The sequence below is a fragment of the Gobius niger genome (assembly GCF_951799975.1).
Source record: "Gobius niger genome assembly, chromosome: 5".
Classification (NCBI taxonomy): Eukaryota; Metazoa; Chordata; class Actinopteri; order Gobiiformes; family Gobiidae; genus Gobius; species Gobius niger.
The window spans coordinates 19,463,734-19,477,692 of record NC_136856.1 but is presented as its reverse complement, the minus strand read 5'-3'; the positions used below and the strand labels follow the sequence as shown (position 1 = coordinate 19,477,692).

General features: G+C 40.4%; 1 protein-coding gene across 4 annotated transcripts in view; it reads right to left on the bottom strand.

The window, feature by feature from the left end:
* The window catches only part of mid2 (midline 2), a 127,170-nt gene that overhangs the window by 77,847 nt on the left and 35,364 nt on the right, over positions 1–13,959 (bottom strand). For 2 of the 4 annotated variants that reach the window (XM_079556376.1, XM_079556379.1), the window contains exon 1: positions 10,796–11,040. The exons of 1 other annotated variant lie outside the window; for it this stretch is intronic. The gene's annotated coding sequence lies outside the window, so the exon portion shown is untranslated. Of the gene's footprint in view, positions 1–10,559; positions 10,701–10,795; positions 11,041–13,959 lie in introns of those variants that run through there. One more of the 4 variants, XM_079556378.1, reaches the window with a different exon arrangement.

Genomic DNA, 13,959 nt, shown 5'->3' with positions numbered 1-13,959 from the left:
CTCCACTTAATAAATGCGGCACAGGTTCCTGATTCAAGTACTGACTCATAATATTATTACTAATTAATACGGGTGACAGGTTATGTTCTCTATGTTCTTCGTCTATCTTTTTGATACAATGGTAAAGTCATATTGAAGACATATTTTCTACTCAAGTAACTCATGCCCCTACAGGCCAGAAGCGTCACTGCATGTTGCGTTTTTTGTTATTCATTAATTGTCCGTGAGAGTAAAATACTACGCTGACAGAAAAGATAAAACGAGAGAGGGATATTGTACATTGTGCCACAACTCAATTGCATGATGGAAATATTTCTTTCCTTGGCGCAAGCCCATAGTTAGCTTTGCCCGTTAGCCTGTTAGCTTCTTTTTTGTGATTCCATGCGTGTGTATTGGGGCCTCCGACTCAGAGGCAGGGGAGTTGCAAGCGTGGTTTTCTGGCCGGAGAGACTACGAAAAGGATTTATTAAGGTAAACAGGTTACTTAGTGCTGCTTTAAAGCACATTTCTGGAAAAGCATCGTGATGTGTGCCTGTGATTGGAATATCAAGACGGTCCTTTTGGATAGAAACAAAAACCAGCAGTGGACGTCATGGCCAGGCAAATGCAACACAGCGAGAAGACACATTTTTAACCAACTGGATGGATATATTACCAAAATGATGCTCTTATTTGCCCTAGGAGAGCAAGTTGACAACATTAAATTACACAAGGTCCAAAGCATATTGCATCTGCTGTTTACATGACTTACACGCTCTGCTGAAGATGATGATGAGCTGCTTATTGGGTTGCGAAGAGGAGCCTAAAGCAATGCAGCACCACTGATGATAAATGCACGGCTCTGTCCCTGTGTTTTAGTATGATGGTATGTCATGATCCCGCCGCTCCCTAAATCGGTCAGCGACTGCAGCTGCGCTTCAATCTCTCAGCCCCGAGTGTGGCCCGCCGCCGGGGAAACACATTTGTAGCACTGATAGGAAAGATAGCACGCCTCAGAGACTTGTTGGAATTGTCTCCGTTGAATTCTTGGCAACAATATTACAGACACTAACCTCATCTTCAGGAGAAACCTTTATCACCATCTCTCACTTTGGGATAAGAAAATGTAATCTTTGTGTCAATATAATACAATAGATGGATTTTCTTTACTTTAGCAGTGAATCTCAATGAGAAAATATCAGAGAGAAGGGCAGGCACGTGTCTTTGCATGAAGGATGAGGACCCGAGGATCCTTCCAGTGTCAAAGTTTTAGACAGATTCTAAAGTGTCCAACTGTCCATAGTGAATGAGAGGACGGACTGACTCAAGTCTTAAAGGTTTCTGGCAGTTTGGCCAAAACATGTCAAGGTATAACGTACTTTGGTTTCCTTTAAATACCACAATTTCCATGTCATTACGCACTTAGTTGTCGTGCTTTTTATTTCTGTCCTTTTACCATGCTATGCTATAAATCTAATTCACAGATGCCAAAGGTCCAAAAAATGTATTCTGTCATTGCACTAAACTGTAAACATTTCAATAGTGTGTAGAGTGTATTGTAACATGAGCAAAAAATGCATAATATTGGGGAATTTATTAAAAATATACATATATCAAGAATAAAAGCAGTCCTATAATGGGACACACAAGAGATCTTATGAGGGACATGGCACTGCCTGTTGTCTGTAAACTCCTAAAACGTGGGACACTCAGACGGCTGAGATTGGAGCTCTTTAATAACAACTTTATCAAGTGAATGTACTTTCTCAGCCATGAACATTATAATGCTATCTTCATTCAATGATTCAATGATTTTCATACAAGCCATTAATCTCGACTGGACCTCAAGAGCTGATTATTAGCAGATTGTGTGGCTCTTTATACGCTGCCCCTACAGGCCAAAGCTGCAACTGCACTTACGGGAATGCAGCAAGCTCTGCCATGGAAATAAAATTAACAGCATAGAGGCACCACCAGGATCCGGACTAAATCACCTCGAGGTCCATATCCGGACCTGAGCCCAGAGTTTGAGAAGGCCTGCTGTAAAGTAAACGGTACATTTTTCACAGTGACAGTGTGACACTGAAGTTTGAACCACAATATTGATGCAAAAAAAACTTCACCACTTCTTAAACATCATTTGCTCAAAAGTAGTAAAAGTAGTACAAAAAATAGCTGCAGGTGCTGGACAATTGTCTGGTTATTCAAGATGAGCGATTGCCACGGTAAAGCGGGGCAGACCACAAACTTAAATAACCCCTGGGAGAAAAACACAAAATCAGTGTGAGGTCAAGAGAACTGTGCTGCAAATAGATCGCAGAGACTAGAGAAACAAAGGAGCAAAGCCCGGTGAGGGAGACCTGGGAGGGGGTTCCTGTCCTCTATCTGGCCTTCACAAAGTCAGCCCCTGCTATTTATAAACCACTTATGTGTGGCATTTCCTTCAGGAGCGCGTCAGAGCCATTGTTTTGTTTGGCTGCTGTTTGATTGGCTTGGCGAGGTGTTACCGGCTTTACATTCATATTTGTGCAGCCCGTCTTGAGTGCAGAGATACACTTGTGTTTGTTCCTTTTCAAGTCCATATTTCCATCAGATGCAAAGACTTACTGTGACTGTTAGGCATGTTGCAGACTGTTCGTGCTACAACCAGGGATTCAAGCCAAAAGCCAATCTAGGCTTGATTATTGCAGCTGAAACAATGGAGATATTGCAACACATAATGCATATGTAATAGAGTGCCAAATCAACTACCTACAAATATTAACTTTAGGCTTAGACAAAAAAAATTCCCATCCCAGAAAACATTCTAATAATTCATTTGACCACCTCTATAGCTATAATTATGGCACGCATATGTTGTGTCATAGTTTTGATAAGCTTCTGCAATGTGAAAGATTTGCCGCACTTCCAAACAGTGTTTCATTAATTTTTCACAAAGATCTTGTGTTGATGATGGGAAAGTCAGCCGTCTTTTTGCCTAAGCCGTGTACATAATGTTTATGAATCATCCATGTTGGCATTAATTAAAAGATAAAAACATAATCTTGCAACAACAGGAGAACACTGTACTTAACGTAACACTTGCTTTTAAATTGTCTTTGCACAGTTTTACCGAGCAACAATCAATACAGGGTACACAACAAGCATATTACGTCAGTCTTTTAAAAATAGCTTTTCCCACGGCGCAAATTCAGACCAAGTTAACAAAGACCTCATATGGCTTATAGCGCCTGTATGATTATCAAACAGTGCAGAGGTACGGGCGCTACAAGATCACACTACCTTTATGAGACATAATTATATTAGTTCAGCTACAGTGAGGCTTTAGTGCATGCAAAGGTTTAACTGATGTGTCTGCTGCGTGGAATGAGAGAGACGTCTGCAATTCAACTGTGCACGATTGTTGATTTGTGTACATTAATGTTGATGTTCTTGTACAATCTTGTATTGTCTGTATATCATGCTTCTCTGAGGTTCATTACAAACTGTAGGGCCTTGGCCCATCATTGTGATCTGTATTCTCGAGTGGGATGGCCTTCTTTGTCCTCCAGGAGGCTGGGTCATTTATAAGGCCATGCTTGTTCTACTGCCTTCCTACATTTGTAACTTAATCACACAGAGGAGTGTTGACTCTTACTTTGAGAAATGATCATTTGTTGCTCGCTGTTCCATGTGCCACTGCTGGGAAAAAGAACTGGGAAAAAGGGAACATTTCTCTTACTCTGCCCGCATGGAACATGCTGCAAAAACACTGGAAACTGAACTTATTCCATTGAGCGCAGATTGAGAGCACTTAAGACGACCCCTTTAAATTGTAACTTTTTCTCCATAAATGTGTATGTAATTTTATTTAGAGATTTGTAGTAACTGTATATTTTGCTGCCTCTCTGCCAGGACTCCCTTTAAAAAGAGGTTTTTAATCTTGATGGGACTTTCTTGGTTGAATAAAGGTTACATAAAATTAAAATAAAATAATCTTCATATATTGCTAAAAAGTCGAGTGGCAGCACACTTTTATTGAAAAGATGGAACCTGGAGGCTAAATCAGCAGTTATGTCACAATATACTATGTATTGATGGATTTAGCTCACATAATATGATATTTGCTGATAATAAAAAATGTATAATGATAATAATAATAATAATGATAATAATTATTTTAATTGAAAATATAAGAACTTAGTATACAAAAAAAAAAAACATGAACAAAACCCATGCATAATAAAGGTTGAAAAGCAGTGACGGCTGCTTTTGTTTCTTTTCTGATTCCAAAGTTTGATCAGGGCAAGATGCAATGTCAAATTACAAAAAATATATGGTTGCATAATCACAATACCTTATTTTTTACAGGGCACTCTGGCATTTTTTATTTTTTTTATTTTTTTTTAAGATTTATATTAAAAGGTGTTAATAACAAGAGCCATAGGATCATACATGCATTGCAAACCGGCGTCCTCTGTCAACACCACAAAGGCATTTAAAAACCTCTAATGACAAACAGCAGCACCACTGCACAGCCACACCCGCTGTCTGCAGACCTCAGTGGCTTCAGTGAGAGAGGTGCACTGACCCCAGCAGCTGAGTGGAACAGAGCTGTTTTTACAGAGGTGTTTCTAAGAGCTGCTATGAACATGATGCAAGTCTGAGTGCATGAGTCAGGTCCAGGAAAAAGGGTGGTTTCCTCTTTCCCAATCCCTAAATCCTGACTTTAAGGGCTTTGCTCTCTGCTCTTACTAGTAATTAACATAAGCAGGACAGTCCCACACCACAGAGGAAATGCAGCACTAAAACTTCTGAATGGATCGAGAATATATATTTTTTAATGAAAATATATAGATTTAGATCAATGTATTTTTTTATATTTTGATACATATATTTTATACATGCATAAATAAACTTACAACTACTATTGCTACCACTAGATGTACTGCTATGCCACCAAATGCAGTGGTATGCAAAAGTTTTGGCTTTTCCACATTTTGCCATACTATGGACCATTTTTATAAATAAAAAACTGAAATGTGTGATAAAAGAATAGGCCCCCTTTCCATTTAGGGCAACCATTTGCCTTCAGAAGTTGCCTAATGAATGATCACACGTTGACCCAATGACTAAATAGAGTCTACCTGTGTGTAAGCTAATGTCAGTTCAAATACAGCTGCTCTGTGATGGTCTCAGAGGTCTGTTAAGAGACTATTGTGGAGCAGAAGCATCATGGAGTCCAAGAACACACCAGACAGGTCCAGGATAAAGTTATTGAGAAGTATAAAGCTGGGTTAGGTTATGAAAAGATTTCCAAAACTTTGAACATCTCTCAAAGTACAATTAAATACACCATCCAGGAATGGAAAGTGTATGACATCACTGCAAACCTACCAAGACCCGGCCGTCCTCCTTACTTACTGACCGAACAAGGACAGCACTGACCCACAGCTGTTACCAAGAAGCCTATGATGACCCTGGATGAACTGCAGAGAGCTACAGCTCAGGTGGGGGAAACTGTACACAGAACAACTATTAGTCATACACTGCACAAATTTGGCCTTATGACAGAGTGGCTAAAACAAGCCATTTTTAAAAGAAAACCATAAGAAGTCCTGTTTTCTGTTTGCCAGAGGCCACATGGAGGCTTCTGGCAAACAGAAGACGGTACTTCTTATGGTTTTCTTTTAAAAATGCCACTCTGCCATAAAGGACGGCTGGGTCTTGGTAGGTTTGCAGTGATGCCATACTCTTTCCATTCCTGGATGGTGTATTTAACTGTACTTTGAGAGATGTTCAAAGCTTTGGAAATCTTTATCTTCTAATCTTTATAACCTAACCCAGCTTTCTTCTTTTCAATATCTTGATCCCGGACCTGTCTGGTGTGTTCTTGGACTTTATGATGCTGTCTGCTCCCCAATTTGAACTGACATTAGATTACTCACAGGTAGACTCTATTTAGTCAAATAACTCAAAAATTAAATCGATAAGTTTGCTCGGCCTGTTTTAAGCCATATCTTACAAAACTATTCTCCAATACAGAGTCTAATCATTTTTCTCCCTCAGTAAGGTTAAACATTCAAGATTCAAAGATTTTATTTAGCATTAAAAAAGAAAAACACGCACATCCAATCTCTCATCTCTCAGTCTCTCGTCCTTGTCGTGGAGTGGGTGAGTGAGGAGTAAGGGGTGAGAGCCAAGGGAGGGCAGGGAAGGGGGAGAGTTCAGCTTCCTGATAGCCTGGTGAATGAAACTGTTTACATGTATCTTATGCACCTAAGTGCTGTTGTGAGGCAGATGCAGAGCGACACTGTGCCCGGGAGAAAAGTGTTTCGGTGGTCTTTCTGACAGCAGAGCCGGTATGATCCAGGGCTTCTGTGCCAGCAGGTGAGATCATGGTGAACTCTCGAGGCAGCTGGTTCTCGTGAAGTGTAAAACGGAACATAGAAGGGCTGCTGCTCCTTAACTGCTATCATAAAAATTAAACCAGAAAATGCAACAAATCTGCTGCCATGATAACAAACAAAACAACAAACAATGTTTCTTGCTAATGTACAATCTGACCTAATCACAAGTGCAGCAGAGTTTAATCTAACAGTGCGGAGGAAATGACAGCCAATTAAGCCTTGCTCTCCCGGTCCATTCTCTTGGTATGTGATGCTAATGAAGGCATTTAAATAAACTTCTGGCAATGTGCACACAGTGATTTGCTATCACTTAATGTTCAAACTGATGCTAGGCAAAAAGTTAGCTTTCCACACTCATCACATAAGACAATATGTTCTACATCAGCAAACTTATTAGTCTCGTAATAGTCTCTTTAGAATTCCTATCACAACACCATCAGCCTCCATAAAGAGAGCTTGGCCCATGTTTTCACAGGATGCCCTTCCTGACGGCACAACCTCAAGTTATCAATGTTTGTGACTGGCAAGAGCTATACAGAAACCAATGATCAAAGTTAAATCTGAGTTATATAGAAGTTGAATCACTCTTGTTGATGGATTGATTGATTGATTGATTGATTGATTGATTGATTGATTGATTGATTGATTGATTGATTGATTGATTGATTGATTGATTGATTGATTGATTGAGCTGTTTATTTGAGCTGTCTACATTCATATTGGCAATGGCTTGCAAGGTGCTAGGTGTTATGTGGAAACAAATGCACCCCCAACTTTTGAAAGAATCCTTGGGTTCTTTTTGGCCCCCAGTCGACAGTGCGCTGACATGCAAGAGCGCTCCCCTGCCTTATCTACATGCAGAGGGCGCTGCTGCAGACAGGGGCCTTCTGTGGATGAAGAGATCAAACGCGTCTGGAGACGGAGACAGCAGGCAGTCTGTCACATCCAGGACATGTCAGCTGCCATTCAGACACTAAACCCCAGGGTCAAAGCAGAATTACATATCAAATAATATACTCTGTTAATGAAGGCTACAGTCAGTACAACACTCAAATTATGTCTGCAATATGCCCACCTATTATAAACTATACAACACAACCTCAATATGTTTTATGCGTTTTCCAATTCGACATGAGCCACCTCTACACCAAATATTCACTGTGGGCTTTATCAGTAAACAAGCTGCATACATTTACTAGAATGTGAACTTTTATTGACACTGAGGAACTGGGACTAGTCGACCTCAGTTTAGACGAGTCGACGAGTCGTGTGTTAATCTCTCTCTGCCTAGTTTTAACATTAAAGCAAACTTTTCAATGTCAACTAATTCACATACAATCCACTATGATCTAACACTCTGCGACCGAAAGTTTGTTTACTTCAGACCTTGGATTTAAAATGAAGATGATCCTAACAGTACAAAGGAGTACAGATGAGGCCAGGAGGAGTGGAGTTACGAGACAAACAGAGGAAGGTAAACACTGACTGAGCGTTGCCTAAAAATGAAGTTAAAACCTAGGAAATGGAAATAAGCCACTATATTGTACGTTAACTTACAAACACAAACTTGCTTACACGTGAGTCTACCTTATTACATGACAAATTTGGACATGAACTGTGTCCACTGTTAATATGATGACGTCGTGAATGCCCTACTAGATACTATAGCCATAGTAGAGTGGAGTTACTATGGCTATAGTATGTCAAGGTTCAGAAATGCTTCATAATGCACATCCATCCTCCGATTCCAAAATAATGGGGAATGTTTAGAGTTCACAATAAACTCAAGACTACAGTTAATATCTTCCTCAATAAAATATTCCTACGGTCACTTTCCCCGCTCACAACACCCACAGTCTATAGAACATCAATTGACATTTTATATTATGCAAAACAGTGACCTTTCTTACAGTGGCATGTGATTTTATACTTTCTATTATTCGCAGCAACATAATAGTATTCTCAGATCATTTACTTTGTGCAAGCACACAGGGTCAATGGCCCAGACAAAGAACCTCAGGAAACATTGCTTATTAAAAGCGGGCCATGTTGGCTCTCTCCACAGATTTATTTGAGGAGCATTAGCAGCATTACTGTGGTCAAGATTTGTTGCAAAAAGCCATGAAAGCGTGACGAATTGTGCCGGATTTGGTCTGGAATGGCATGGTCTTAAAACATCAGGGGTGCGGATTCTTTGGTTTCTAACGGTACATGAATGAAAGGGGCTGCACCCACACTAAAGCTTGTTCAAGTTTCATTTGGAGAAGTGATCACTTATAACTGTCAGCTTCAATGTAATGAGTCTCTGTGGCATTGACTGTTGCTAGAAAATATTCTTGCATTTTTCGGTGGCTTAACAGTTGGTGCGGTTGATTAAAATAAACCAAAGGATGAGGGCAATAGGTCAAACAAGAGCGCAAAGAGGCTGACTAAATGAGTGGACCGTCTGTTGTTTCTGATATAAAGTACTAAATCTCCTCAACCAATAACAAGGCTTGCTGCAGCAAAATAACAACAACAAACAAACCCCAAAAAACGATCTAAAAGTAATCTTTAAAAATGTTTCCCAGACATTGGCCATAGGTTGTATTCACGTTCTAGAAGGTGGTGACGTCATTATCTTAGATGAAGGACAAGGACCAACACACAACTCCAAGGGAAAGAAAAACAAAAAGAAATCTCTAAAAAGGAAAGTGACAAATGTTGAGCCTGGTCATTATTTGGTAATGATTGGATCCACAAATCTGTCGTAAATATCATGGCTGAAAGTCAACTGGCCAACATTAAGTACATGTTTTTGAATATTGTCACCATTTTTTGAAGGCCATTATGAGAAAAATAATGAAACCCTATTTTTATATTTGCTGACAGAGAAGATGTTGAAATCTGTGTCAGTTTTTTCCCAGTAATGACAAAGATTATTAGTTATAAACCAAAAACATCTGCATTTTGACAGTTACCATAGTTACTGCTGTAGAATTGAAAACTGTCCACCACCTCAATGTTAAGCCTTAGGCTCTTTAGAATGTTGAGACATCACGTGACGACAACTTTTTACATTCTCAAGCACACTCGTTTGCGTAGTGAAGCCCTCATTTTCTTCACACAACAAAAAACAGATTATAACTTTCTTAAATTGATGTAAACTGGTAGTTCAATGGATAATCCAGCATTACCATCCCATCTAATGGCTGAGTTAGGATGACTTTACAAGTGCATATCTTCAAATACATAACATCAATGTCCAAGACTACACAGACTTACACAAGAGACAGACACTTTACTTACAAAACAGCAATCTGGGATGGAACAACGCATGATTGATGCATGGAAGCTCCAACAGCGGCTGAATGATAGAGGACGGAGAAGAAAGCGCGTCTAAAGATAGAAAAATTGACACGCTGAGGCAGAACGTATGTAGTAGTGGCAGCCCAAAGCTCTGCCAGCCTGCAACACATGTCTGAAGACATGTAATCAGTCTGATGAGCAGAGTCGGCGGACCATGCAGAATGGCAGGTATGGGTCCGGGGCTGATAGATCCTGTGCTATTCTAAAGCAGTCAATTTAGCACTAGAGGCCCAATCATTTAAGTGAAGATTAAAGGAAGACCGCAACTTCTAGACAACCTCTGTCACCCAGATACAAGACGTGAAGCTAATAGGCTCATAAGAATAAAAAACAACAACGCGCATACATCAAATATAATATGGCAATAATAATATATGTTTTGTGCAAATGATCTCGCAATACCGTATTTATGTTTGCAATGCAGGATGGTGGCCAAGTAATGTCAATATATATTCAAGGAAGGAAGGAAATGCATCAGAAAACATAAGGAAATAGCCTAAATTTGGCTCAACACCTCCAGCTCGTTCATTATTTCTAGCTTCTGAACATATGAAATTAATCGTAGCCTACATGGTTATCCCACTAAGGCACACATATCCCCAAATTAGCCTACGTGGGAATCAAACTTCAGAATCTGATATCAAATGAAGCGGGTATGTCAAAAATGTCAACTAACAGCAACATCGGGCTTACATGAGAGAACGCGTCCCGTTTGCGCGCACCACTGTATGTTCTATCCTACACATGACACAAAAGCCACACAGTAAAACGCTAACTGGCTTTTACATTACGGACGTCCACAATATTGAATGTTCAAGTTTAATATCCCCGTAGCCATCCTACCTCACACATGATCGCGCGCCCTACACTCGCGTCCATTCAAGCCAGCGGCAAAGCGCGTCAAGACAAATCCAGCTGATGTCCGCGCAAAAACATAACCGCCGGTCCCTTTGCGCACTTGTGCCAATCCGAGCGCATTGGCCATGAGAACCGATCCCCCCCCCCCCCAAAAAAAAAGAAAAAAAAAAAAACAGTTAGACACTTATACACTGCGTGGGGAGGAGTTTCAGACACCTTACCAGCTTTTTGTGTCGTATTCTATTTTCCGCTGTCATCTTGTAAAAAAAGACGGGGGGAAATAAGTTGGGGAGAAACACGAGGAAAGCAGGACAACAAGAGCGACGAAGTGACCCAGGGAAACTCTCCTGCCCCCGCTCCGCGTAACGTGAGTCCGTTCGTCCGTCCCGGTGGTACTGTCACAGGCTGCTCCGCCAGCTATAGCTCCGAGGCAAAACGCACTATTCAACTTTGGGGGAAATGAGAACGGGAGCGCGCAGGAGAGAGAGAGAGCGAGAGAGAGAGAGAGAGAGAGAGAGAGAGAGAGAGAGAGAGAGAGAGAGCGAGAGCGAGAGAGCGCGCGCGAGAGAATCACAGGAAAGCAGCTCCTCCTACCCGCACAAACAGCAGCGAGACAACGATTACTCCAAATCATGCCATCAACAGCATGTGATTCCGTTTGTGTCATTGTAGCCTGAAACGTTATCATGTTATCAACCTTTGCTCTAAAATATGTTGATTACAGTATTTACAACCACAGCGCACTATTCCACATATATATATATATAAAAAAAAAAACATAATGCCTTTTCATCGTTTTATGGTCTGCAGAATGATGCAAGTACATGCAACAAAAACATTCTCACATTAAATCAATAACTCCAACATTGGAGGTATAACGTCTTGTTCAGCTGCCGAATGCCCGAGGAGATAATTAGAATAGGCATAGATTGGAACCAGACAAAAGTGGCTTGAAATAAAGATGGTATCGTTTTTTTAATATCCGGGTAGAGATATGAATAATGGTTTTGTGTGTGTGTGTGTGTGTGTGTGTGTGTGTGTGTGTGTGTGTGTGTGTGTGTGTGTGTGTGTGTGTGTGTGTGTGTGTGTGTGTGTGTGTGTGTGTGTTACAATACATTCTTGAGTTTGCAAATGTAGTTTGTTAACACAAAAATTGTAATTTTCGCAAATTAAATGCACTTTTTGCTGCTACATCCCAGTGGTTTATATACTCCACTATCACAGCAATACAACAGACCTGTTCCGACAACTCAGGCTATTCTTATTACTACAACCACAACACTATTAGAAATTAGAACAACCAATATTAGCTTTAACTGTACCTACTTTCTATTTCCATTCAATCTGCTGACACAAACTTCCTTTCTTTCTGGAAGGAAAACTTCCAGAAAGTTGTGGGTTGCAGCCGCGGCACCTTTTTGACCTGACATCATGTAGCAAAACTTCCTCCATATGGGCTGCCCAATGGATCTCTGAGAAACATGGGAGTTGTTGATGTAAATGTGGTTGTGAAACCATCTGCAGAGACCACAAACCAGACTTGTAGACAGTCAATGTAATGTGCATTTGACATTTCAGCAAACACATCACAGCACCAAGGAGCCTGTTTCAAAGAGCACTTTGAAGAAACACACACTGCTGCCTCTGAGAACGTCCAGGTCTCAAGAAGAGTGAACTTTTGTGCTGTTAAATCCAGAGGTGGCGGAAGCAAAATATCCACAAGAAAGAGAAACATAAGCAAATCCTAATATGTGTTTCTGTAGGACTTCTCCAGTAACTACCACACATTTTCTTTCTGCAACTAAAAAACACAAAACATGCACAATAGGTTAATTCTCCAGCTTGGAGCCTGTGACCATAAGCCCGGCTCAAGATCCGGAGATCTGAGATGTTAAATTAATCATATTTATACTTTTCCTGAAGCTAGAAGCCGGCACATTATCACTGTGTATATCAGGCATTCTAACTGCAATGTAATATGCCCGTCAATTCAATCAACGTTTCTATGGATTGATATTGTAATATTGAACATGATGTTACACCCGCTATAGGTGTATTACAGAATCTCATTCCAGTGTATGATTGTAATATCCTTTGAGCCTGAGCGAGTGGGAGGCTGATTGCTCTGGATTCAGCTCTGGGCATTCATCAAAGCTGTCCTCACTGTGATATACTGGTCTCTACTGTGTTACAGACTGGCACTAATCTTATGTTATTTCATGGTATGAAACATTTGAATTAACTTAATTCAGTCTGGAAAGGATTCTATGTGCTATAATGGAATGAATTGACAAGCCTTAATGCATATGCCCTGGGCTTGTTTTTATATACACCAAAAAACACAATGTTATAGTCCACTTAACAGTCCACTATCACAGATTCAAAACAAGCTTCTCTTACTTAACTGATAACATTATTAGGGAGAGCAATAAATTGAGAGGACGGGAGGGTTGGACGGGCGAGAATGTTTCTAAAAGTTGTTTTAAGTGTAAAGCACTTTGTGATGCACCTGTGTATGAAACGATGAAGGGCTTGTCGCCCGAAACGTCACATTCTTGATATGGTGTAAGTAAATAAAAATGGTGTGTGACCCTCTTTGTCTGTGAAAGGCACTATATGAATCTTCTTCTTCATTTGAGCTAACTGCTATCACTTCCATACCATTTTATAACCTATACTGTTGAAAGTGGTAATTTACTTATGTCCTTTGCTCTTAATGGTTAGCAAACCCATTAACTTTGGGGCTGGCACACTATGTTTTAATAGTCATTAAAAACAAGTGTTCAATCTAGTATAGGCTATATTAAATAGGCTCCTAAAATATAACTTACACAACTTTTTTTTTATATTGATAGCCATCTGTGCATCTACATGAGAGTCACAACTTTGAGCTTAATGCTGAATTGTTATAGCCGGTGAATGTGACAGTGACAGTACAGGGTCAGGCCCATAGACGTAAATGGACAGTAAATCCATTCATTCGTTTTTACGTTTTATGGATTGATTTTATCTGCCTCATTGTATTTTTATGTAACTGTGAAGCACTTTGAATTACCTTGTGTATGAATTGTGCTCTACAAATAACCTTGCCTTGCCTAAACACTGCGGCCACTGGAGACCTGGCCTGTGTATTGTGCTCAGACATGGGTCAGTTTACACAACGACTTCTTTCCACCACCTGCTAGCGCTGAGAGCTTAAGAGTTAGCCAGAGTGTACAATTATGGGACTATGCAATGTAATAGAGATAATGTGTGGGTATGACAGAAAGTGCCAACCAGGAAACGCATCCGCTCCGCTTCTCCTCACAGCCCACACCTCATCAGGGACGTATTGTGCAGCTCTTGCCTGTCTGTGGACTGCCTCAGCATCCAGTGATTGGGAACA